At 42.1% G+C, this 25,935-nt stretch overlaps 1 protein-coding gene across 5 annotated transcripts in view; it reads right to left on the bottom strand.

Annotated features, from left to right (window-relative positions):
- Positions 1 to 25,935, bottom strand: part of LOC132818134 (alpha-(1,6)-fucosyltransferase) — a 752,369-nt gene that overhangs the window by 689,997 nt on the left and 36,437 nt on the right. The window lies entirely within an intron of this gene.

Raw genomic sequence — 25,935 nt, 5'->3', positions numbered from 1 at the left:
TTGTGCAGATCAGGCCTGAACTTGTTGGAATATAGGTGAGAAACAACTTTGTTTAAGTACACAAGAATCTTAGAGAACAAGACAGGGTAGGAACAAAGGGATTCTGGATTAGTGGTGCTGGAAGAACACAGCAGTTCAGGCAGCATTCGAGGAGCAGTAAAGGGCTTTTGCCCGAAATGGCGATTTCACTGCTCCTCGGATGCTGTGCTCTTCCAGCACCACTAATCCAGAATCTGGTTTCCAGCATCTACAGTCATTGTTTTTACCTAGAAACAAAGGGGTCTACTTTCATGAGGGACAGTCTAGAACCAAGGGACATAATTTCTGAATAACAGGTCTCCCATTTAAAGACCAAGATGAGGAGGAGTTTCTTTCCCTCAGAAGGTGGTAAATGAATGAAATTCTTCACCACAGAGTAATATAGAGGCTGGGTCACTAAGCATATTCAAGGTTCAGGAAGATTTTTCATCAGTAAGGAAATCAGGGATGACAAGGAAAAGGCAAGAGAATGAGATCATCAAATCAATCATGATCATATTGAATGGTGTTGCAGACTCAATGGGCTCAATTATCTGCTCCTGTTGAGTCTTAGACAGCACCAGAGGTTCTGTCTTTCAGGTGATGCATTAAGCCAAGGCCCCACTTGTCTTCTGGGAATATCATGAGGGAATGCAGCTGAATTACTGATGATGACATTGTCAATACTTATCCTTCAGCATCATAAAAAGGAGATTATTTGCTCATTATCTCATTGCATTTAGAAGGAGCTTTTGGAGCACAAATTAGCTGTCACATTACCGGTTTTACCAAAGTACTTATCCTTCAGAAAAAATGCCATTGGCCGTAAAGCATTTTAATGTATCCAATGACCATGACAATGACTAAAGTCATCTTTATAAAGTGAATGCTTCGAGTGCAATGACTCCTCGGATAGATTCCATCTTTTAAAAAAAGCTGGCGGATTCAAAACGTTAACTTTGTTTCTCTCTCCACAGACTAGCTAATAGCATCTGATGAGAGAAAAACAGAGTCAAGGTCTCAGATTGAAACAAGCTTTCACGACAAGGTGAAATGTTAAGGGCACTACTTATAAATGAGCCATTGCATGTATGTATGTATGTATGTATACATATTACATATGGTACATTCCTTGACCTCTCTAAACCAACCACATGCTCAAGAACATTCCAAACTTTGCTAAGCACAACTTGTCTTTCAAAAAAACTACTATGTAGTTAGAACACAAGCTGTGAAATAGGAGCAGGAGTAAGCTATTCCATCCCTCAAGCCTGGCCTGCTATTCAAGATCATGGCTGACCTGACCATACAGGCTTCAACTCCCTCTTACTTCAAAACCTTTCTTGCCTCCTCTTTAAATACTATCAGTCTCTAGCTTCCACAACTCACTTGGGTACAGATTTCGACACAGATTCACTAGTTTCTGGGAGGAGACATTTCTTCACGTCTCCTTATTCTGTAAGGAAGCCACTTAAATTGGAGATCCAGCCCACTCATGGAAACGTCGTCTCAACATCAACCCTGTCTATCCCCTCAGAATCTTACATGTTTAAATAAGATCAACTCTGTCTTCCAAACTCTACTGAATAGAAGTTCTATCCTGCTTAGCCACACTTTAGAAATCAAAACTTTCATTTTAAGAAGCTTAGTGAAGCTTTTTTTTAAAAGACTACATTCAGTGTAAGTAAATCCTTTCTTCATTACAGGAATCAAAACTATTCACAGTACTCCAGGTATGACAACATCAACGCCCTGCACAGTAGTATCAAGACTTCCCCAACTTTTAAACTCCAATCCCCTAACAAGAAAAGCCTTCTTAATTACTTGCTTCACCTGCGTTTCACACACACAAAACACCCAAATGCTCTGGACTGCTATTTTTTGGAGACTCTCTCCATTTAAGAAATAGCCCGTTTTTTTATTTTTCCCTTTAGTGCATGGTTTCACATTCCTACATTTAACTCCAGCTCTCAAGTCCACACCACTCACTCCACCCATCTCTATCCTTTTGCAAATTTCTTATAATCACATCACAACACGTCGTCGCACCTATTTTTGTATTGTCAGCAAATTTGGAAGCATTACACTCTGCCCCTTTCTCCAAGTCGAGAACCTAGATGGTAATTAATTGAGGCCTTAGGAGTGCTTGTGACACTTGTTTAGTTCTGTCATTCCAAACAAAAGATTGACCCATTAATCCAGACTCTGCATCTTCTGTGTTAAACAAGCCTCAATCCAAGCTAATACAATTGACATTTCTTCAGTCCTGGCTCATCTCCTGAACCTCTAAACCTTTAGGCAAGAGCCAAGCGATCTTTTGTTCACTTCACTGTGTGAAAGAAGGGATTTTAAATTCGAAGATCTCCAATTCTAAGCTGTCATGTTCATATATAGCAAATTCCTGATCCTAGCTAAGCCACAGGGAAGCAGAAGAAAAACAAAAGGCATTTGCACATGATCTCCACAACAACACAGTAACGGGCAAAAGGGAGTTCTGTTTTGGAATGATACATTAAATTATGTACCAAGTATGGGATAGCACCAAAGCAGCAATGGACATAATATTTTCCTTAAAAATTAAAAAAAGTCGTGTTAAATTTGTACATTCCACTCATAAATCCATGTTCTTGACAATGATAGGTAACGAGTAAAAAATGAGGTCTGCAGATGCTGGAGATTACAGCTGAAAATGTGTTGCTGGTCAAAGCACAGCAGGCCAGTAATTCCCTATTCCTGAGATGCTGCCTGGCCTGCTGTGCTTTGACCAGCAACACAATGATAGGTAACGAGCAAGCAACAACATTTCTTTCTTTGTTTCTTATCGATGTGCTGTGGACTTGTAGATCAAATAGTTTTCATTTTCCTGGTGACACTCCACTCTTAAGCCACCAGGAACCAAACTGCATGAACAAATGGATAATTGGATATCGCACCCAGACTGGAAATAGCTGCTTTTATAGCCTCTATTCCAACCGTCACAGTATCCACTGGTTGTGCTGAGCAGGGTCAGCCAAAGTGCAATCAGTTCTGCTCAACCCAAACCCCAACCGAGTTTTCACTGGCTGTGTGTTGTTGCTGTTCGAAAAATGGGGCAGAAAACAGGTAGCAGATCAGTAACCAGAGGACAACAATTTAAATGGAATGAGCAAAGCAAGCAGTCAAAACAAGAGAAACTATTGTCTAAAAAAGTTGGATGCTGATTCAACAATATCTTCTCCAAGGTACATGCATGAATGTTTGTACAGGCTTGTGCGACAAGATTAGCAGATTGGAAACTAGTAATTTCCATATTCTTGAAAAGAGAGCCTTTTCCCTTTGCAATCATCAGGACTCATGCAAGAATGCCAAGTTTCAAACGATCACAACAATTTACAGTACAGGAGTAAAGCGTGCTGATTGGTTGGCTGATTTGCTGAGATATTACCATCAATAATGTAGGGCTTAAAAATGTTTTTTTTTAATACCCACACTTTACATGGTGTAAAATAGCTTTAAAAAGAACAAATAAGTACTGACTTAAGATGGCCACATTGGTTTCATGAACTGACTCAACAGATGGTCAGGTGATCAATCACAAGGACTCGGTTGAAATGAAATTAACATTTCTTCACAGTGACTGAAACCAGTTACTCAGATCAGTCTCTCCTGTTTAATTTATACTTTTCTGGATATGTTTCATGTCATGAATATGAAAGCCACCTGTAAGTAATCCAGCTTGCAAAAAGAATGCCAGACACAGGGGATATACAATTCAACTATATTTCAGGCAACTGCTTTGGACACATCAGAACAAAGACTGGGGAAAAGCTGGATTTATGACAGCAGAACTGGTACACACACTCATTATTGACTCTCAGCCACTTGGCTGACAACAGCCAGTGTAAAGCAAATCAGAGAAGCAACCAGTCATTTAAGGAAATTCATAGATTTCAATGACTGCACTGGGAACAGCCATGCTCTCAGGTTAAAATGGAATATATTCATGAATCTAAAGACATTTAAACTGCTTATTCTTTTGCCTTCTCGCCTGCATTAGGCACCATCCCCTTGTTAAACTTTACATCTGAGTTTGTGTGCATATTTGATGTAGTGTTTCAAAATCTTTCTCAAGGTTAGCAGGAAATAAAATTCCTCAATCTTTTACTTGAGAAAACCATATAATCGGCACCTTCACTTTGAACTAGTAAACTACATTTTACACGTAACTTTGTGCTGAGAAGACTGATTTTTTTATTGCAACTAAACAAGGGGTTTAAAACATTGACAGCCAATTCACCGGCATGTACCTCCCACAAAACTTGGTGATAACATAATAGAGAAAATAACAAGAAACTATGGACTTGCCAACCCTCATTATAATTCAATAAAAGAACAAGATCTTTTATCTCTCCAAGAGCTGGGGCAAACATGCTGAGCCAAGTTATCATCCTCTGTGCTGCCAAGCTCTACTTGCTGGACATATTTATGTTTCAGTGGTCTTTGAGTTGTGTGTGAGAATATGGGAACAGGTAATTAAGAAACCAAAGCAATGGGAATCAGTGATTTCCCAAAAGATTCTTTGCCCGACTTGCTCCATCAGCTGTAGAGCCATCCACCTCATAGGTATTTACTATGTAGAAGGACATGGAAGCTAGGGAACTTGGACAAATAAATAATAACGTCTTCGAAAGGATTCATATTATAGAAGAGATGATGCTGGAGGTCTTAAAGTGCATAAATGGGAAGATAAATCTCCAGGATCTGATCAGGTGTTTCCAAGAATTCTGTGCAAGGCCAGGGAGAAGATTGCTGGGTTCCTCGCTGAGATATTGGTATCATTGACAGCCATGGCAGAGGTTCCAGAAGACTGGAGGTTGGCTAACATGGTGACTTTATTTAAGAAAGGCTGGAAGGAAGAGCCAGGGAGCTACAGACCAGTGAGCCTTACGTCAGTGATGGCTAACTTGTTGGAGTGGATTTTGAGGGACAGGATTTATATGCACTTAGAAAGGCAAGGACTGATTAGAGACAGTCAGCATGGCTTTGTGTGAAAGAAATATATAGTGTCTCACTAACTTAATTGAGTTAGTTTCAACAAGTGACAACAAAGATTACGATGGCAGAGTGGTAGGCATTGTCTACCCGGACTTCAGCAAAGTATTCAACAAGGTTCCGCATGATAGATTGGTTGGTAAGGTTATATCATGTGGGATCCAGGGGGACCTAACTAATTCAGCACAAAATTAGCTTGAAGGTAGGAGGCAGAGGGTGATGGAGGAGGATTGCTTTTCAGACTGGAAGCCTGTCACCAGCAGTGTGCTGCAAGGATTGGTGTTGCGTCTACTGCTTTTCATCATTTCTGTAAATGATTTGAGTGTGAATATAGGAGACATGTTTACTAAGTTTGCAGATAACACCAAAACAGTTGGAGGAATGGACAGTGAAGACTATCATCTCAGAACTTGACCAGATGGGCCAATGGGCCGAAGAGTGGCAGGTGGAGCTGAATTTAGATAAAGGTGAAGTGCTGCATTTTAGTAAGGCAAACCAGGGCAGAACTTATACAGTTAACAATAGGGCTCTGGGGAGTGTTGCCAAACAAAGAGACTTTGAGGTGCAGGTACACAGTTCCTCAAAAGTGGAGACACAGATATACAGGGTAGTGAAGGAAGTGTTTGGTATGCTTGCCTTCATTGTCCAGTGCATGGAGTATAGGAGTTGGGATGTTATGTTGCAGCTGTATCGGGCACTTCTAGAATGCTACGTACAATTCTGGTCACTCTTCTATAGGAAAAACGTTGTTCAACTTGAAGTTGCGGAAAAGCTTTACAAAGATGTTGCCAGGATTGGAGGGTTTGAGCTAGAGGGAGAAGCTGAGTCACTTGGGCTACTTTCCCCAGAGCACCAGAGGCTGAAGAGTGACATGAGAGGTTTATTAAATTATGAGGGTCATGTTAGGGTAAACAGTCAAGGCGTTTTTGCCTCAGGTAATGGAGCCCAAAACTAGAGGGCATAGATAGGAAAGGACCCAGGTGGGGGACGGTGTGTGCATGTAGGGTTTAACCTTTTGACCCTGAGGGTGGTGCATGTATGGAACAAGCTGCCAGAGGAAATGGTGGAGCTGGTACAATTACAACATTCAAAAGGCATCTGCATGAGTACATGAGTAGGAAGCGTTTAGAGGTGTATGGGCCAAGTGCTGGCAAATGAGACAAGGTCAGATTGGGATGTCTGGTCAGCATGGACGGAGTTGAACCAAAAGGTCAGTTTCTGAGCTGTACAACTCTGACTGTACATGGGCTTATTTTTATAAGCCAGAGATGAAGAGGAAATCTCTTTCTTCAGAGGGCTGTGCAATTTTGAAACTTTGCTTCAGGAGGCAGGGTCACTGAGTAAATTTATTCAGAGGTAGGTCGTGCTGTGGCAACCAGTTGTGTTCAAGGAAGAACTAGATAACAGCATAGGTACAGAATGGATAGAAGGCAAAGCTCATATGTTGTTGTTTATAAACACAGTTCAAATAGGCTAAAATCATCTGATTCTCTGCTATACATTCTACATATTCCATGAACAAGCTGCCTTGTATTTACACTGCACATTGAGAGACCCCACACTATACAGCATTTTTCACTATTTTGTAACAAAATACACCTGACAATAAATCAAATCAAAATCAATCCTCCATTCAGATTTAGTAAAGAAAGAAACAACACTGGCAATTATTTTTAACTCAAACAGTGCTTGTTCACTTCTGTTCTTAAAACGTTCACCATTAATTGCATATCATCATCTACATCTGCTTTCTAAGATATTGTATTTCTTTTTAAATCTCTTTTCCAATATCAGATGAGATCTCTCTTGAGCTCAGTGTTCCTTTTCCCACCTGCGCCCCACACATCCTGCTGGCAATTTCCTGAATATATCACAAGAGAAAAGCACAGGCAAGTTAACGCCAAAGAAAGCTCCGCATCTCAGGCAATATTCCTTCACCACACAGGACCAGCTGTCATTTTCAAAACATGTACCCACTAAATCTGTGTCATTTTGCATGTGCTTTCCTCAGGCTTACTGCCCATGCAAGCAAAGTTAAAAATCACATACCACCAAGTTATAGTCCAACAGGTTTATTTTAAAGTACAAGCTTTCGGAGCGTTGCTCCCTTGTCAGGTAACTAGTGGGATAGCCTCCAACCAACTGACAAAGGAGCAGTACTCCAAAAGCTAGTGTTTCTAAACAAACGTGTTGAACTATAACCTGGTGTTGTGTGATTTTTAAACTTTGTCCACCCCAGTCCAACACCTGCACACCCACATCATGGCTGCCCATGTCTACCAACACTTTCACCAAGAAATTGGATAGGCACTTGAAGGTTATAAACTGGAAGGCCACAAGATTACAGAGGGAATGAGAATGATGGACTCACTCTACATAGAGGCAGCATGGACACATTGGTTTGTATGGCCTCTTTTCTGTCCTGTAAACAACGCTAAACTTTTATACAGAGGTAAAAACTCAAGAGTCAGCATTTGCTCCAAAGCACAATCTTAAAAACTCTGTGTTAGGTAATCAGTTGAAGTCAAGCTATTTTTAGTTACAATGGGCAATATTCAAAACTATCTGCATGCAATAAAATCCACTGCAACTACAACGAAGCCTTACTCCAAGTTCAAACTAATCAAAGAAACTTGGCTTTTGAAATCAATTCCCCACAGTGTGGTGTTAACAGGTGCATAAATCACTCAGAGCGCAGAACAACAACGCCTTTTGTCTTCGTCCACTGTCCAATCTCTTTCTACTGTTCCTCCTTATTACATTCTAACAGACCCCCTGTTGACGTTACATGGTTTTATAGTTGTAGTATTAATCAGCAATGTGTGCTGGAGGAAAGTGCACCATGTCATAGAAGTACAAGTTAGACCTGTCACTCAATCTCATGGCCTCTCGATCTGTGAATCACAACTCTCCATTCTTGCCTCCAAACCACAAGGTCAAGTGCAAAGGCCAAGTCTGAGACTCCTGTGTGATGCTGAGGGAGTCGTGGACTGTCTGCGATGCTATTGTTTTGGATGAGACAACAAATGGAGATCTTACCTGCCTGACTGGCATCCAGGAGTATTCTTGCTCTTCCTCAATATCTATCCCTTGATCAACACTCAACAGAGCACCTGGTGATTGTCACATTAATCAACTACATGTCTAATTTTAAAAATGTTGACAGAATACATGCAAGCCCGTAAGGGGATGAAGTATTATTTTTTCTTCGTTTTATTCACGGACAGGATGGGTTGACTGCTGGCTAGCCCCACACTTATGATCTGTCCCTTGAGAAGATGAGAGTGAGCTGCCTTTGTCAGCCAGTGCAATCCATTTAATGTAGGTACAACAACAGAGAGGAAGTTTCAGGGGTTTGCCTCAGGGACCTTTAGTTTGGGAGCAGGGGGATAAAAAAACAAAAGAGTCAAAACTGTGCAGAGAAACAACATGTCGGGAGAATGGACTAGTTGGACCAAATGGCCTGTTTCCATGCTGTGTGATTCCAAGGGAGAGGGAAAGACATGAAGGAAGAAAGAAGGAAGGGAGAGAACAAAGAGGGAGAAAAGGGGGAAGTACAACAGAGAGAGAGAGACACCTGGGATGGAGGGAGGGGACAACAGAATGGGAAGCTGGGAAGAGAAAGACAGAGTGGGAAGGAAAAAGTTACAGAGAGCAGAAAACAAGTTTTGGAGAGATGAAGGAAGAGTACAATGATGGCAGGGAGGGAGACAGAAGAGTGGGAGGAAAGGAAAGAGCAGAGGACGAGCAGAAAAAGAGAACAGAGTCCTAGAACTCGATATCTCTGATGCTGGGGATCATGCAGGGTGATTAAAATAGAACATATTGGACATGCCAATTCTCCAAGGATGCGTAACAAAGATTTCTATCCAGGCCCTTGTTTCAATAGTGAACTGAACTCCCAATTCAGCTTTAAAAGGAGTGTAACTACTGAATGCTCTACTTTGCAAGATCAACTATTGCCGCATACTTGCATGATTTCTCAGGACAAACTCAAAATCACTGCTTGATGAAGGGTTTATGCCCGAAACACCGATTCTCATGCTTTCTCGGACGCTGCCTGAACCATTACGCTTTTCCAATACCGCACTTTTCAACTCAACTATGCAAACTTCCATCAGTTTTGTGTGCAGTCTGCAGGCACTGTATGCCAGCTTTCCTCTGCACTACTCAAAATTAACAAAGCTGAACATTCACTTACAATATTTACATTCTTTCAAAGAGGAGAGCCACGGACCAGTGCAGGACTGTACATCTTAATATATGCCCATGTCCACTTATTATTACTAAATACAAAGCTAAGATTTACATGGACTTAGCATCATAGCATCAAGACATATTCTTTCAATGAAGCAGTTAACCATTTATCTTCTCTGATATTACCAGTGATCAAGGTTTATATGTTCTCTACCTAAAAAGATCTAGACTTGCTAATGTTTCAGGCACCCCCACCCTTCTCTAGCTTATCTCTCCACGCTTCAGGCTCACTGCCTTTATTCCTGATGAAGGGCTTTTGCCTGAAACGCTGATTTCACTGCACTTTGGATGCTGCCTGAACTGCTGTGCTCTTCCAGCACCATTAATCCAGAATGGGGTTCAAAGCCAACCCAGGACTAGTGAGGCAGAGAGTAAGGAAATGTGCGGTGTATCTTGAAACTTACTAATTGGCTGTTAGTTTAAGAGTCAAATCTCAGATAACTTTGAGGCCAAACTTGCACAGGGCTGGTCATTTGTATCACGGTTCATAGATGGTTACCTTTCTGGAATAACATCCACATTTTCTATCTCTATTAAGCCACCAAAACTCAAAATTTCAAAGATATGCATCCTGTATTACTTCATGTGGAATTCCACAGTGAACATGCTTGCTTGTGTACACAGATCTTCTGACCTAAATACCTGGTGACACATTCTGATGCCCTGCCATCTGTCACCATGCACTCTTCAACTTCCGCCAGCAAAAAAAAAGCAGGAAGTCTGACAAGGGAAATAAAAGGGAAAAGAAATAGCACTTGTCATTTAGAAGACAGCGACACATTCTGGTGTAGGTACTGAATTCATGACACATGCAAGTCGAGGTGACAACTAATTACTTGCAGCATGACGATAGTTCTGTTACATTGCTGCCTTATAATGCAGTCCAATGTTGCCTGTGAACCAGCATGGACCACCTGGGATTACACCAGATGCCAAACTGCTTAAAAAAAACAACACAAGAACAGGAAACCTACCTAAATTCAAATAAAGATCTGTCACAGAGCCACACACTTCTATCCTTCGAATTTTAGTGCGGCATTATTTCAAATCCATCCCTCCCCCTCTCCACCTCACCCATCCCATACAGAGAAAGCACTTAGTATAAAGCAAAATGCTCTGGCTCTATTCTAATCGATCAGACAGTAGTGCTGAATTCCCACAGGTTATGCACGCAATTATGACTAGAGTATGCTACATTTAATTGACAAAAATGCATTTTGTGCTGAACTTTGAAATACCCTAAACTGTGCCTGCTTAACATATAAATGTACGTAATAAGGATCTTAGTTCATAAGATATAGGAGCAGAAGTCGGCCATTTGGTCCATCACGTTTGCTCCACCATTCGATCTTGGCTGACATGCTCCTCACCCGCATTTTTCTGCCTTCTCCCCACGGCCCTTCAACACATGATCAATTAAAAAATCAGTCTAACTCTGGATAAAGGGAGGCCACAATTAACAAGGCGATGAATTAATTTCCAAGTGTTCTGCAGGGTGGTGGTGGGCAGGCACCGAACAGTATATTGACGAATTCAAATATTCTTCATGCTTCACTGACTGTAAAGCACTTTGGAATTTGGGGTCAAAAAGCACTATACAAATGCAAGCTTTTCCTTCATGATCACTTCAATATTTCAATTTTCTACTTCAAAAGGAAACCGACTTGCATGCTCATGTATTACTGTTGATGCGAACACTACCACAATATAAACAAAAATCCAATCAACATTTGTTTGTTACGTGGGAAGCATAACTAAACTCTTAAAAAGAAATAGTGACTACGGAAATTCTGGGGCGAAACTGAACTACATCTTGGGCAGATTTTGACATGGAGAGAGAATGTTGTTGGAGATGCACCATCACATTTTGGCGTCTATCGTTCAGTGAATTTGCAATTTGTAAGAAAGGGTGCACAGACAACAGTTGGTGTTTTTGCAGGGGTGCGTGTGGAGGAGGGGTGCGTGAGGAGGGGGAGGAATGTGTGTGGTTGGGGGTGCGTGTGGCATGTGTGTGGGGGAGGGGTGTATCCATGTTTACTAGGTATTGATGATGTGAAGGTACTTGCCACTAAACTGGCAGGTGAGATTTACTCACAAAGACTTGAGGTTGGGGAAACTGCAGGAGCAGCTGCATTGGCTGCAGGCAACAAAGTCTAGGACTTGTTGGACAGAAAGCAAGATGAAGCACAAACCTGCAAAGAGGTGTGGTACGTTAGAGGACTGGACACACTTTACAAACCAGTGAACAATAACCAAAAAGATAATGGAGGCAGAAAGCAGTGTATGAGAGAATGCCAGCTGGTAGGAGTTTCCACAAGTACAGGTGGTTCTGCTACAATGCAACAGTTGTGTTCCACTGCAACCCCATGTTATGGGAAACCGCTCTAGAAAACCACTAACTATACCCACTCAGTAGAAGGTTTGCATCATCAAAACAGCATTCAGAATTCAATCACGTTATAGCCAATTCATATTGACAAAATGTGCATTATACCAAACGGCCTATATAAATGAAAATGAATAACAAAAGCGAAATGCTGATCCTCCAAGCAGAGAGATAGTCTGAGGAATTGATAATGAGAAGCAAAGAAATGAGAGAGGCATTCAAACAGGTGTTGGCTGTCAGTCTTCACAGTAGCTTACCTAGAAACTTTCCCAGTGACAAGCGAACATCAGGTGGTGACACAAAGTGAGGAACATCACAAGTGGAAAGGCTCTGGTTTTGACTCAAAACATTAATTTGGTTCTGTCTCCATTGACGATGCCAGATCTGCCGAGTTTCTCCAGCACCTGCTTTTTTTTTCCTTGGCTTGGTATGTTTGGGGGAACAGTGGACCTTTAGAAGGTTGAAGCACCCAGGAATCTGTTTGATTGACAGCCGAAATGTCCATCTCAAATAATTCCATCAAGTTTGTTTACATACAGTTATGTGGCTTTAACTGCCTTATGGTTTCAATTATTGAAATTTTAAAGGATCTAGATGAATGACAATTTTATTGCCCAGTAGCAGAATTTTGTATGAATCACAGTTCATCACTTGTATGAATCACTTGGCGTTTTCATAGTCAAGTTCCACTATCGAGCCATTTGTTTCTGTGTCAGTGGCCAAGAACATGCCATGAGAGAGCCTTTTGCATTTACTTTTCAGATAATTCTCTCATCCAGATTATGGTTCGCGACAGATCATTTAGCATGAAGCGGAAACCTTTAAAGTCCAGCGGCTCGACTCCCTCAAAGTTGTGAAGCAGTCGGTCATGCCTCCCACCACAATGGAACCCACCAGGTTCACAACTTGACCCAGCCCAACCCTTAAAAGAGGGGAAAAAAACTCAAAAGCATCAGAAAACCGAGCAAAGTGATTGAGGAATCCTGGACTTGGGTCCTGGATACTACCGTTAAATAGTTCCTGACATCAGCAGATGTCTGGCTTGAAGTTCTGGAGAGAGAGAAGTTGGCTAACCTAAATATTAGGAACAGAACGGAGTTTGAGTCCTCAAAAAATGCAGATGGCAACAAGTGCTATGGTTTAAGTGTGCACCTCAATGTTACTGCATGAAATTTATGATTAATAAATCAATGAACATTTGATCTCAAGATACAATCTAATTTACTGAGCTTGAAGACGGACTGCAACATCACAGATAAAACTCCCCCTAACAACTGAGAGGAATGTAGTCAATTGTGAGATGATTACATTTTAAAACGTCTCATTAAATCTCCTAGTGCAAGAACATTCTGAAAAGGGTATAATAGAAACTTGAAAATAGAAAGGACATAATAGTAATGAGCAACTTGGTTTGGGGAAGTGACACATTTGACTTTAGATTGCCGCAAGGCAAGAAGCTCAAATAGAAACCTATTAGAGTGGCAGGTGTCAGTTTTAACACTCTCATACTAACTTGCTGAATGAAGACCAGCAGCTCCAGAGACACAGGCAAGGGAAGAATTAGAACTTTCCCCAGGACCATGTTTCTATACATTAAAAAAGTAGAGACAGTAGAAGAAAAGCTCTCTATGGAGAAAGGAATTTTATTGGACCCAATACCCTTTTAATGGTGTGTGTAAATGCTAGAATTCAAAATTATTTGAACTGGTGTAACCCACAAGACTAGTGTGATTTTTAAATTGATGAATCTACAACACCAGGGTATAGTCCAACAGGTTTAGTTAAAAGCACGAGCTTCCGAAGTACTGCTCCTTCATCAGATGGCTGTGCAACCACATAATGAAGGAGCAGCGCTCTGATAGCTAGTGCTTCCAAATAAACCTGTTGGACCATATCCTGGTGTTGTGAGATTTTTAGCTTTGTACACCCCAGTCCAATACCAGCATCTCCAAATTGAGATTCATCAAGGAGTGCCTCATCACATCCAGAAATGCTCAGGTGAAGTGGAAAGACTGTCAAAGGGCATTGGAAGTATTTACTTGGCATAGCGGAAAGAGGGGAATACCTGCTGTATTGCTGGGAAATATTTTGACTGTTCTTTTAGTGCCATACTTCTTGCAAATATGTAGCATTGAGTTAAAACATTTCACAAGTCCAATTTTGATGCTGTTTCTTAATATAAAACTTATCTTTTTCTTTAGTCTGATGTATTAGTTGCCTATTATTTAATGTTCATTTTGTCAAACACTAAAAGTTTTGAAAAGTGAAACCTTGTCCATTGATTTAGTTTCATTGTTCATTTGGGAAATTGATCTCTTTTAAAAGAAGTTATTGTTGTCTATGGAGATCTTCACGAGTAAACCATACTAAAAGCATTTACCAACTGGAAATCCCCATGGAGTTGAAGTAACATTCAAATGTGAGGCAAAATGTAATTAAAACAGATGTCTTACTTGGATTATTACAATGAATTGGAAAAATAAACAGAATTATTTTCTTTTTAATCTTCAATAATGCTGCCTCCTACCACACTGCTTACCTGAAAGATAGAAGCAGCAAAAGGTGAATTGAGCTAAGGATAGCTATTTTTAATGACTACGGTCTGATGTTGTACATCAGGTATAAATGGCACCATGGCACACTGTCATTTTTATGGCAATATATCAGGTAAAAAGTACAATATGCCACAACTGTAAGAGCAGCACTAACTGACTAAGTGAACTCATGGATACATAGGCATAGAACAAGCAAATGTTCAATATAAAAAAACTAAACAGAGAAGACAGAGAAAACAGAAAAGGTCATTCAACACACCAAAAACAATAGCTAAGGGCTATACTCAAAAAAGTATTGGCCATCAAGTTGTACATATACAGAACTCTCATGGACAACAACTAGTTGAGACACATTCATTTTGAAAAGCATTCTTGAACATTGAAGTTCATAATAGTTTTTTCATCTGCAAATATTTTAATACTATCCAAACATTAGATTCAGAACATGGAACGCAAATTTCAAGAAAAAAATCAAACGTGCCACATAGCGACCGATGTTTTATTTTAAAACTTTCAGGACTATTAAAATAAATTAACTTTTGATATTTTAAAGTCATCATGCACTTTTTCCAGAATCCTGGCAGAAATTCAGCATTATCTATTCAATCACCTTCAAGGTTATGGTGATTCCGCGCAGTAACAAGCAAGAGAACTGCCTTGTTGCAAGTGCCAACATCCAAACAAGGTGGTAAACTGAGGCTCTGTCTGCCCTTCGAGCAGATAGAACTGGCCCCATGGCACTATGCATAGCAGCGCTGGAGAAATCCCCCAGTGGCCTGACAATTGACTACATCACTCTTTGTGGGATCTTGCTGCACAAAAACAAAAACTAGCTGCCAGAGGGACGGAGCTTCTAAAAATATCACAATAGCTATAAAGCGCCCCACAAAATCCTGAGGTCATGAAAGGAACTATAAAAATGCTAATTCTTTTTCCATTCAAAAACGCAACTACTCCGGTCTGAAAGCGACATTAATTATTGCAAACTTTTGACAGAGACCTGTGGAATCGGAGTCCAGTAGCTGTTCTCAGGGATACAGCATTGAGATCTGACTGAACGACTGTGATTGCAAGCATCAGACCATTTTCCAGACTGGCCATGATGGTAAACAGTCATTCAACAGGTCGCTAATTTGCAAATTACACAAAGTTCAGAAAAGCTAGAAAACTCCACATGGAAAAACAAGATAGCCAAGGGCTTCTCTGCCAATCATCAAGCCAGCTGAGAAAGAGGGGAAAGATCAACCTAGGAATGATTAACCTTCCCAATTTATGACTGAATGATCACAGAGCAGGCTAAGCACTCAACCTATAAGACCAAGAATGTGTGCTCCAAAAAAAATGTTCTCCTCTCAATTCCTGATCTCAAAAGGAGGCAACGTTACACTCCAACAGTAAAAGAATCAACATTATTAATGACTCTGGCAAACAGCACTCTTACTTGCGAAGGTATGTAAGTGAACAAATCTGACTGCTTTTTGGATCCCCAGTCTATGCTGATCTCGCCAAGTGCAGCAGTAAAGGTACAGAGATCAATCCCCATGTTTCGAGGTCACCTAAAAAGCAAGTGTAGTTAGAGGGTTGGGCAGAGGGTTCGAGAGGAAAAGTCCAAAGTTTCCATTGATAATCACAACAGATCAAACCTGGTTGAAGTACAAGTGTACATTTCAGGAGGAGACAGGCAGACAGACACACAGTCTCCTGGACATAGTGCCGAGAGGATAGCAGACATGTGTAGAACTGTGTACACAGAATTAAAGATAGGAAGAGGTAGAAAAAGGAAACCAACTCATATGATGCACATCTGTTCTCTACAATTAACCTCCTCAGATCTCTCAGCTGTAATTTAGACCCCTGGAACAAGTTAGCTCTGCATGACATTGTGAATCAGAATGCCATCCCATCTTTTTCAGTTGTGTGCGTGCTGGGTTGCCTACATGCTCTGCTACAGTGACTACAACAAAAGCAATAATTGGTAGTAATGTGCTTCAGTACATCCAAAGACTGCAGACACAATACATCAATGTAAGTCTCTCTTTTAACTTACACTGTGACCATCATGAAACATCACTATGGATATTTAGAATGATTACTGTTAAGACATTCTGGAGGCACAGCAGGCTACACTGTAGATATGGTCCTCAGTACACTGTTAGCAAGGGCACCAAAGGCAGCTGTGAAGCAAAAAGCCAGCCACAAGTTTATTGAGGACATACAGTTTCAGAAGATGGTAACAGATAGCACAGCCTGAAGTCTGGGTCCAGAATGGTGCAGTAAATGATTAAAAACCCAAAATGAAATGTGAGCAAACCCAAGAGTTAGGGTTCGCACTTCTTCAAAAAACAAAGTTAACTCTAAGCTGTGAAAATCAGATTTTTGAACTAAAAACATACAGAAGTATTTCTGGTAACATAAGGTCAGAATGCCCTACAGCTTTCTAATCCAACAAGGGGCAAGTGCTCTCCAACAAACTCAATCACAATTTCAGTTATGAACTCAAACAAAACTACATAATTGTTTCCTTCAAAATATATAGTTCTGGTGCATTGGCAACAAAACAACTCTCATTACATACAGATTATTCTTTTCTTTTTAAACCAGTTATACATCAAGTACCTACTGCACTCCTCAATCTGCACTTGCTCTGCATGCATTGATGATACCAGATCACAAAGATGCAAGATGACAAAAGTAAGTACACCTCAATTCTGAAGCATTTCAAAAGCCCCTTATAGTTAAACACCAGAGCACAAAGTTTCCCCTCTCATTTTTACCTACACGCTCTCCTCCTCACAAGTAAGTGAAAGAAACCTAGCAGGTTTTGATGACTGCAACAACAGACTCTATCTGCAAAGAGCAACAAAAAAAAGGCAGGCTTCCAACTGAATTCCACTCTCAACTGCAATTATTTGCGAAGATTTGCTTTTATGTAATGGCCTGCACAACCCCGTGACTTTTCAAAGCACTTTACAACCAATTAAGTATTTCTGAAATGCAGTCATTGTTGTGAAGTTAAAAAGGAAAAAAAAAGCTTCACTATAATTTTCCATTCCAATTGAAGTCCAGACAAGAGGAATTGTTGCTTCAGGAACAGAATATGCTTTCTTCAACTATAAATAAACCACTTCTTGTCAACTTCGCACGGATTAAAAGTTGCACTTCCAAGCTTCACCAGCAACTATGTGGAATAATAATTCCCAATTTTATACTCAGATTCAATCTGACAACTTGCTTTTGTTCTTTCAAGATCTGAAACAAGGTGTTGAGGCAGAGAGAAACTATTGTTACTTTCTCTGTTGCAAGCACAAATATATCTTCTGATTAAGAATCCACCAAGCTCACCTAACCCCTTCCCCTTCTACCAATCTGAGCTAACTCCAAATCAAGTACCGATAACTCTTTGTAAACTGGAAGAGATGAAGCCATCCTATTTCCATTGATTTAATGATATAACACAAACTGCATTGACCTGTCGACTAAGGAACATTCCACCTTTTCACAGAAATCAAGTATATGATAGAGTGTCTTGGCGTTGCTGAGTTGTATTCATGAAAAGAACAGGACTCAATTGTCAAAGCCAACAAGGAAAACTTTGTCCTGTACATTGAGAGATAGTTGGGTAACATATGAATATGTGAAAATATGTTACTGGAAAAGCGCAGCAGGTCAGGCAACATCCAAGGATCAGGAAATTCGACGTTTCAGGCATAAGCCCTTCTTCAGGAATCTTCCTAAAGAAGAGCTTATACCTGAAACGTCGAATTTCCTGTTCCTTGGATGCTGCCTGACCTGCTGCGCTTTTCCAGCAACACATTTTCAGCTCTGATCTCCAGCATCTGCAGACCTCACTTTCTCCTCTAACATATGAATATGCACAATAAAATACTCACAGGAATTTGTAGTAGCATACATCAGCACAATCACCATTCAACAACACGCGCATCAACTCATGGCCCATGGAAAAAAATAGTCATGCCTCATATTATGCAAATTTTCTGCAGATTCAAACTTACAGATAACAGCAAATCAGAAAGCAGACATTTGGCTAGGTCAACAAGTTGAACAATAGAATTTAAAGCACTCATCTCATCATCATAATTTGAGGATGAATATGATGACCACACAAAACAAAAAGCTGCCAAGGTATAAACACTTACTTCATTCAGGATTGTCTGCAGTGCCCATTTTAGATGGTGCCCACATGCCAATGCCAAAGAACTTGATGCAGACAATTTGTTACTACAGAGACATGACTGAAAGGAAATTCATTTTGTAAGGAAACTATGCCTTTAAGAGAGCAAAGAGGTAAAAAAAAACATACTGAAGTCTAACTTGCATCCATTTAGCGGCTTCACTAGAGCAATATTCCAAAATACTGCATTATTGAATAATATAACCTTGCCTGATGTTAAGCCACATAATGAGAAGCTAGAGGTGAACAGAGAGGCAAAGGATGAACATTGCAGAATTGAGGAAGCTGTCTGTCAGATGTTAGATAATGGAAGATAATGAAGATTGCAGATGCTGGAGAGTCAGATTTGACAGAGTGTGGTGCTGGAAAAAACATAGCAGATTAGGCAGCATCTGAGGAGCAGGAAAATCGATGTTTCAAGCAGGACCCTTCCATCATGACAGCTGATGGAATGTAAGTTCAATAAGTAGAAATCTGGAAATGAAAGCAAGTCTCAGCAATGGCAGACCATGAAACTAGCAGGGAATAGTATTAAAACTCATCTGGCCCTTTAGGGAGGGAAATCAGTCATTCATACCCGTTCTGACCTGTATGTGACTCTGTATTGACAGTAAGTGGCTGAATATTCACTGCTCTCTGAAATAACTGAACAAGACGTTCAGCTCAAGGACAATTAGGGACATGCAACCAATACTGGCCTTGCCAGCAATGCCTACATCACAGGACAAGTATAAACTGTTGAAACAAAATTTTGTCCAAGTATTTTATTTTCACTCATAGCACTCACTTCTCATGCAGTATCAACATCAGCTTTCAACGTGAATTTGTATTTTTTGTGAATTGCCCTGATGAGTGAAAAATGAAAAACTTGGATGAAATGTCCCTTTTCCCCCATAATACTTGAAGTTCTGTACAACCAAATAATGATTTGGATGTGAACATAGGAGGTATAAGTACACTTGCAGATGAGACCAAAATTGAAGGAGTAAGAGACAGCGAAGAAGGTTACCTCAGAGTACTAGGGGATCTTGATCAGATGGCCAATTGACTGAGGAGCGTTGCTGAACAGAGACACCTTGGAGTAGAGGTTCATAATTCCTTGAAAGTGGATTCACAGGTAGATGGGGTAGTGAAGAAGCATTTGGTATGCTTTCCTTTCTGGGGCAAAGCATTGAGTATCAGACTTAGGAGGTCATGTTGCAGCTGTACAGGACATTGGTTTGGCCACTTTTAGAATACTGCATGCAATTCTGGTCTCCTTCCTATCGGAATGATGTTGTGAAACTTGAAAGGGTTCAGAAACGACTTTCAAGGATTTTGCCAAGGTTGGAGGTGGAGCTATAGGGAGAGGCTGAACAGGCTAGGGCTGTTTTCCCTGAAGAGTTGGAAGTTGAGGTGACCTTATTGAGGTTAATAAAATCATTAGATTAGATTACTTACAGTGTGGAAACAGGCCCATTGGCCCTACAAGGCCACACCGACCCATCGAAGCGCAACCCACCATACCCCTACATTTACCCCTTACCTAACACTACGGGCAATTTAGCATGGCCAATTCACCTGACCCACACATCTTTGGACTGTGGGATGAAACCGGAGCACCCGGAGGAAATCATGAGGGGTATGGATAGGATAAATAGACATGGTCTTCTCCCTGGGGTGGGGGAGTCCAGAACTAGAGGGCATAGGTTTAGGGTGAGAGGGGAAAGATGTGAAAGGGACCTAAGGGGTCACTTTTTCACAGGGGGTGATTCATGTATGGTAAGAGCTGCCAGAGGAAGTGGTGGAGGCTAGTACAATTACAGCATTTAAAAAGGCATATCTGGATGGGTATATGAATAGGAAGGGTTCAGAGGGATATGGGCAAACTGCTGGCTCATGGGACTAGATTAGTTTAGGATATTTGGTTGGCATGTACAAGTTGGGCCAAAGGGTCTGTTTCTGTGCTGTACATCTCTGTGACGAAATGTTTTTAGGAATGATTAATGAAAAATCAACATTGCAGTTGCGGGTGGGTGTATCGAAGCATTAATATTTACCTCAATTTCAAAAGAACACCATACATTTTCTTGGCATGCTTACTTGCAACTGTATCTAGCGGACTCAACTTCCTCCTCCAGAATATGGAGGGGGGGGGGGGGATTTTAGAAGGAAGCATTTAACTGCACAAATACCAAGACTGAAAGCTCCTGTCTAATATATTCCACATCAATGACCAGCATTTGTTACCCTCATGGTCATCCAAGCTACAAAACCCTGGATTCTAAATGTTAATTTCGCTTTCTCTCCACAGATACCGCTATACCTGCTGACAGTCTCCAGCATTGCGTGTTATTATTTCAGATCTGCAGCAACGGCAGGTCTTGGTTTTATTTTCTAATCCTCAGACCCTGGCTAATGCTCTAAAGACACAGTCATCATGATGGCTGACAGAATGTAAGTTCAATAAATCAAGAAATAAAAGCAAGTCTCAGCGGTGGTAGACCATGAAACGAGTAGAGTTTATTATTAAAACTCATTGGGCATGTGAAGTCCCTTTAGGGAGGGACAATCATTCATATCCGTCCTGACCTGTATGTGAAAGTGGCCAAATCTGTATTGCTCTCTGAAATAGCCAAGTAAAATTTTTAGCTCAAGGACAATTAGGGACATGCTACCAATACTGACCTTGCCAGCAATGCCTACATCACAGGAAAAGCATAAACTGCTGAAAAGACATTCTGTCCAAGTATTTCGTTTTCACTCACAGCACGTGCCTCTTATGCAGTATCAACCTCAGATTTCACCATGAATTTGTATTTTTGTGAACTGCCCTGTTGAGTGTAAAGTGAAAAACTTGGACAAGTGTCCCCTTTTCCCCTGTACTACTCGATAGTCTGTATAACCAGATAACTGTTTGAAAGCTTAAGTAATGAAAAATCAACACGGCACTTGGGAGTGGGCTTTTTACAGTTTGAATGAGGCAAATTCTTGGGATTGAGAGCAATTAGTATTTCATACCAATATTTTTTACCTCACTCACTCAGAGGCCAATATCAATAGCAGGTACATAAGGTGAACTCAATATTCTGTTACACAGCATTGAGCTTCCAAAGACGGTGTCAGGGTAGGATGCTTCAACTGGAGTTTGGCCACTCCGTCCATTTTTTTCTTCCTCCTTTTTTCATGGCAAAGTCCTGAACTCTCAGCCTCAGCAGGGACCTGCTGTGGTGGTCTCCCGACATGGATCTCAAGCCTCAAGGTGATTCCAGAACTATCTCCCGGCCTTGACAGCCTCAAGATGAAGTCTGGCGCAGTCTGGAATCAAGGCCTCTTGTGAACTGGAGACGGGGTGCCGACATGGACTCAGTCAGAAAGACCACCGTTCCGAATTTATTTCTCTATATATAATTTGTAATGCTGGACTTCTTATTTATTTATTTTTCCCTTGTTTTCTGAGAACCTGTACAGGTCATTCTGATATAATGCCCATTTCATTAACGCGAATTCATTGTAACCCGACTGATGACGTAGGGACACGGTTTCTAAAATGCAAACTTTTAAAACGTGCGCTGGCTGTACAGGTATATCTTCTTTAATGCAATAGTCATGTTCTTGTACAACACTGCATTATAGAAATTTTAAAAACAGCACTTGAGTGTTGGTGTCATAAGTGCGTTACAGTCAATGTATGTTTTAGAAGTTCGCACTTTAGAAACAGGCATCCCCAATTCATCAATCACATTACAGCAAATTTGCATTAAAAATATGTGTTATAGCTGAACGACCTATAACTCAATGAAATGCTGTTTCTAAAGTGCATTTTTTCTATAATGCAGTGTTGCACAAGAACGCAACCATCGCATTACAGAAGAACTACCTGCACTGAAAAATGTGTACCTAGGTACCTTGTACCTAAGATGGTGAAGTAGCAACATGTAACCTTTTCACGGTATTCATTTGACAGCAAAGCTAACTCAGAATTCAGATTCAGACTTCCTCAGTATGACAAGCAAACAGAAGTCAGAGAGGAAAAGACACTTTCAAGTACTACTGCCATTTATTGGCCATTGTAAGGTTTTGTATACTGACGAGGGAAAGGGCTTGTTTTAACAAAATCCTGCACGTCACATTGAAATATACTACATGTTTCATTTTACTACATGTCCTGATGAAGAGTTCTTGCCCAACATGGCAACTCTCCTGATGCTGCTTGACCTGCTGTGCTTTTTCCAACTCCACATTTTAATCGACTCTACATATTTCAGACGTCAATCAAGACTACCTGGTACCTAGACGCAGTCTCCCCTGAATTGCTGCAAAATATTTGCCCAATTCTTTTTTCAGCAGTTCAGCAAAGTACGGAGCAAACTCTTGGTTAATAATCTGCGCTTCTCACTCGGGCTGAATGCACACTTTCTTGGATGATGCATTACAAAAACAGAGGAAAGCTACACAAAGTAAAGACTGCTGTTTGCAGCCAAGACACACTTTCATCTGCTCATGACTAATCCCACTCTTCTGGATTTCACAATTAAAAATCCATTCAGTGTAGTAAAGAATATAGTACTTTGTTGTCGAGGGTGCAAGACTGTGACCTTGGCATACACTTATGGTGGATCGTGACTCATCAGGTTTTAACTAACTAAGCTCTTCACGGCAAATGCTGTTTAATTAAGGCCTTCACTGGAATGTTCAACCCTTGCATCCTGCAGCAGCAAGATGCACTTTTATCCACCCACTACCCCTACCAAAACATTTGGATAAATAATTACCAGAATTCAAAAACAGAAAAATTGTTGCCTTGAATTTGTATCAGATGTTTAATGAGGCGACAACAGCGGTAGGTGTATCCCAATTCCAAAGCAGCAGTACTTTGAGCTGCAAGTGAACAATTAGCAAATTCAAACAAATACAAAGGTATGCTTACTACCAAATTTCAGCTTCAGTGCAGGGCTCGAGTACAAATTCTGATTCAGCGTCATGTTTTAACAGTGGGTCATCATCATTTTCAGATGGGAAATTAAATCACGCAGTTAGATCAGGCCGACATGTGTATGTGGATGTTAACAAGCTTTACTGAGTATAACCATACATAAGGGATGGTAAGAGAGGTCATTTTCTGGAATCTCAAACTCAGGCGTTGGGTCCATGTCTCTGTGACATAGTTACTAATGCACATGGCTCAATACCGATTCTGCTGAAAATCTGTTGCTGGTTAAAGCACAGCAGGTTAGGCAGCAACCAAGGAATAGGAAATTCGACGTTTCGGGCATAAGCCCTTCATCAGGAATGAGGAGAGTGTGCCAGGCAGGCTAAGATAAAAGGTAGGGAGGAGGGACTTGGGGGAGGGGCGATGGAGATGTGATAGGTGGAAGGAGGTCAAGGTGAGGGTGATAGACCGGAGTGGGGTGGGGGCGGAGAGGTCAGGAAGAGGATTGCAGGTTAGGAGGGCGGTGCTGAGTTGAGGAAACCGACTGAGACAAGGTGGGGGGAGGGGAAATGAGGAAACTGGAGAAATCTGAGTTCATTCCTTGTGGTTGGAGGGTTCCCAGGTGGAAGATGAGGCGCTCCTCCTCCAGCCGTCGTGTTGTTATGTTCTGCCGGTGGAGGAATCCAAGGACCTGCATGTCCTCGGTGGAGTGGGAGGGAGAGTTAAAGTGTTGAGCCACGGGGTGGTTGGGTTGGTTGGTCCGGGCGGCCCTGAGGTGTTCTCTGAAGCGTTCCGCAAGTAAGCGGCCTGTCTCCCCAATATAGAGGAGGCCACATCGGGTGCAGCAGATGCAATAGATGATGTGTGTGGAGGTACAGGTGAACTTGTGGCGGATATGGAAGGATCCCTTGGGGCCTTGGAGGGAAGTGAGGGAGGAGGTGTGGGCGCAAGTTTTACATTTCCTGCAGTTGCAGGGGAAGGTGCCGGGAGTGGAGGTTGGGTTGGTGGGGGATGTGGACCTGACGAGGGAGTCACGAAGGGAGTGGTCCTTGCGGAACGCTGATAGGGGAGGGGAGGGAAATATATCCCTGTTGGTGGGGTCCGTTTGGAGGTGGCGGAAATGACGGTGGATGATACGTTGTATACGGAGGTTGGTGGGGTGGTAAGTGAGAACCAGTGGGGTTCTGTCCTGGTGGCGGTTGGAGGAGCGGGGCTCAAGGGCGGAGGAGCGGGAAGTGGAGGAGATGCGGTGGAGGGCATCGTCGATCACGTCTGGGGGGAATCTGCGGTCCTTGAAGAAGGAGGCCATCTGGGCTGTGCGGTGTTGGAACTGGTCCTCCTGGGAGCAGATGCGGCGGAGACGAAGGAATTGGGAATATGGGATGGAGTTTTTACAGGGTGGGAGGAGGTGTAGTCCAGGTAGCTGTGGGAGTCAGTCGATTTATAGTAGATGTCTGTGTTGAGTCGGTTGCCCGAGATAGAAATAGAAAGGTCTAGGAAGGGGAGGGAGGAGTCTGAGACAGTCCAGGTGAATTTGAGGTCAGGATGGAAGGTGTTAGTAAAGTTGATGAACTGTTCAACCTCCTCGTGGGAGCACGAGGCAGCGCCGATACAGTCAGTCATCGATGTAGCGGAGGAAAAGGTGGGGGGTGGGGTTGGTGCCAGTGTAGTTGCGGAAGATGGACTGTTCCACATATCCTACGAAGAGACAGGCATAGCTGGGGCCCATGCGGGTGCCCATGGCAACTCCTTTACTTTGGAGGAAGTGGGAGGATTGAAAAGAGAAGTTATTCAGGGTGAGGACCAGTTCAGTCAGTCGAAGGAGGGTGTCAATGGAAGGGTACTGGTTGGTGCGGCGGGAAAGGAAGAAGCAGAGGGCTTTGAGTCCTTCATGATGGGGGATGGAGGTGTACAGGGACTGGATGTCCATCGTGAAAATAAGGCGTTGGAGACCGGGGAAGCGAAATTCCTGGAGGAGGTGGAGGGCGTGGGTGGTGTCCCGAATGTAGGTGGGGAGTTCTTGGACTAAAGTGGACAGAACCGTGTTGAGGTATGCGGAGATGAGTTCGGTGTGGCAGGTGCAGGCTGAGACAATGGGTCGGCCGGGGCAGTCAGGTTTGTGGATTTTGGGCAGGAGGTAGAAACGGGCGGTGCGGGGTTGTGGGACTATGAGGTTGGTGGCGGTGGATGGGAGATCTCCTGAGGTAATGAGGTTATGGATGGTCTGGGAGATGATGGTTTGGTGGTGGGAGGGGGGGTCGTGGTCGAGGGGACGATAAGAGGAGGCGTCCGCGAGCTGGCGTTTGACCTCAGCGGTATAAAGGTCAGTGCGCCAAACTACTACCGCGCCTCCCTTGTCTGCCGGTTTGATGGGGAGGTTGGGATTGGAGCGGAGGGAGTGGAGGGCTACACGTTCTGAGGGTGAGAGGTTGGAGTGGGTTAGAGGGGTGGACAGGTTGAGTCGGTTAATGTCGCGGCGGCAGTTGGCTATAAATAGATCGAGGACGGGTAAGAGGCCAGCACGGGCTGTCCAGGTGGATGCGTTGGAGGCGGGAGAAGGGGTCGTCAGAGGGTGGGCGGGAGT

Source organism: Hemiscyllium ocellatum, chromosome 8 (assembly GCF_020745735.1).
Source record: "Hemiscyllium ocellatum isolate sHemOce1 chromosome 8, sHemOce1.pat.X.cur, whole genome shotgun sequence".
NCBI lineage: Eukaryota > Metazoa > Chordata > Chondrichthyes > Orectolobiformes > Hemiscylliidae > Hemiscyllium > Hemiscyllium ocellatum.
This window is presented reverse-complemented; position numbering and strand designations above follow the sequence as displayed.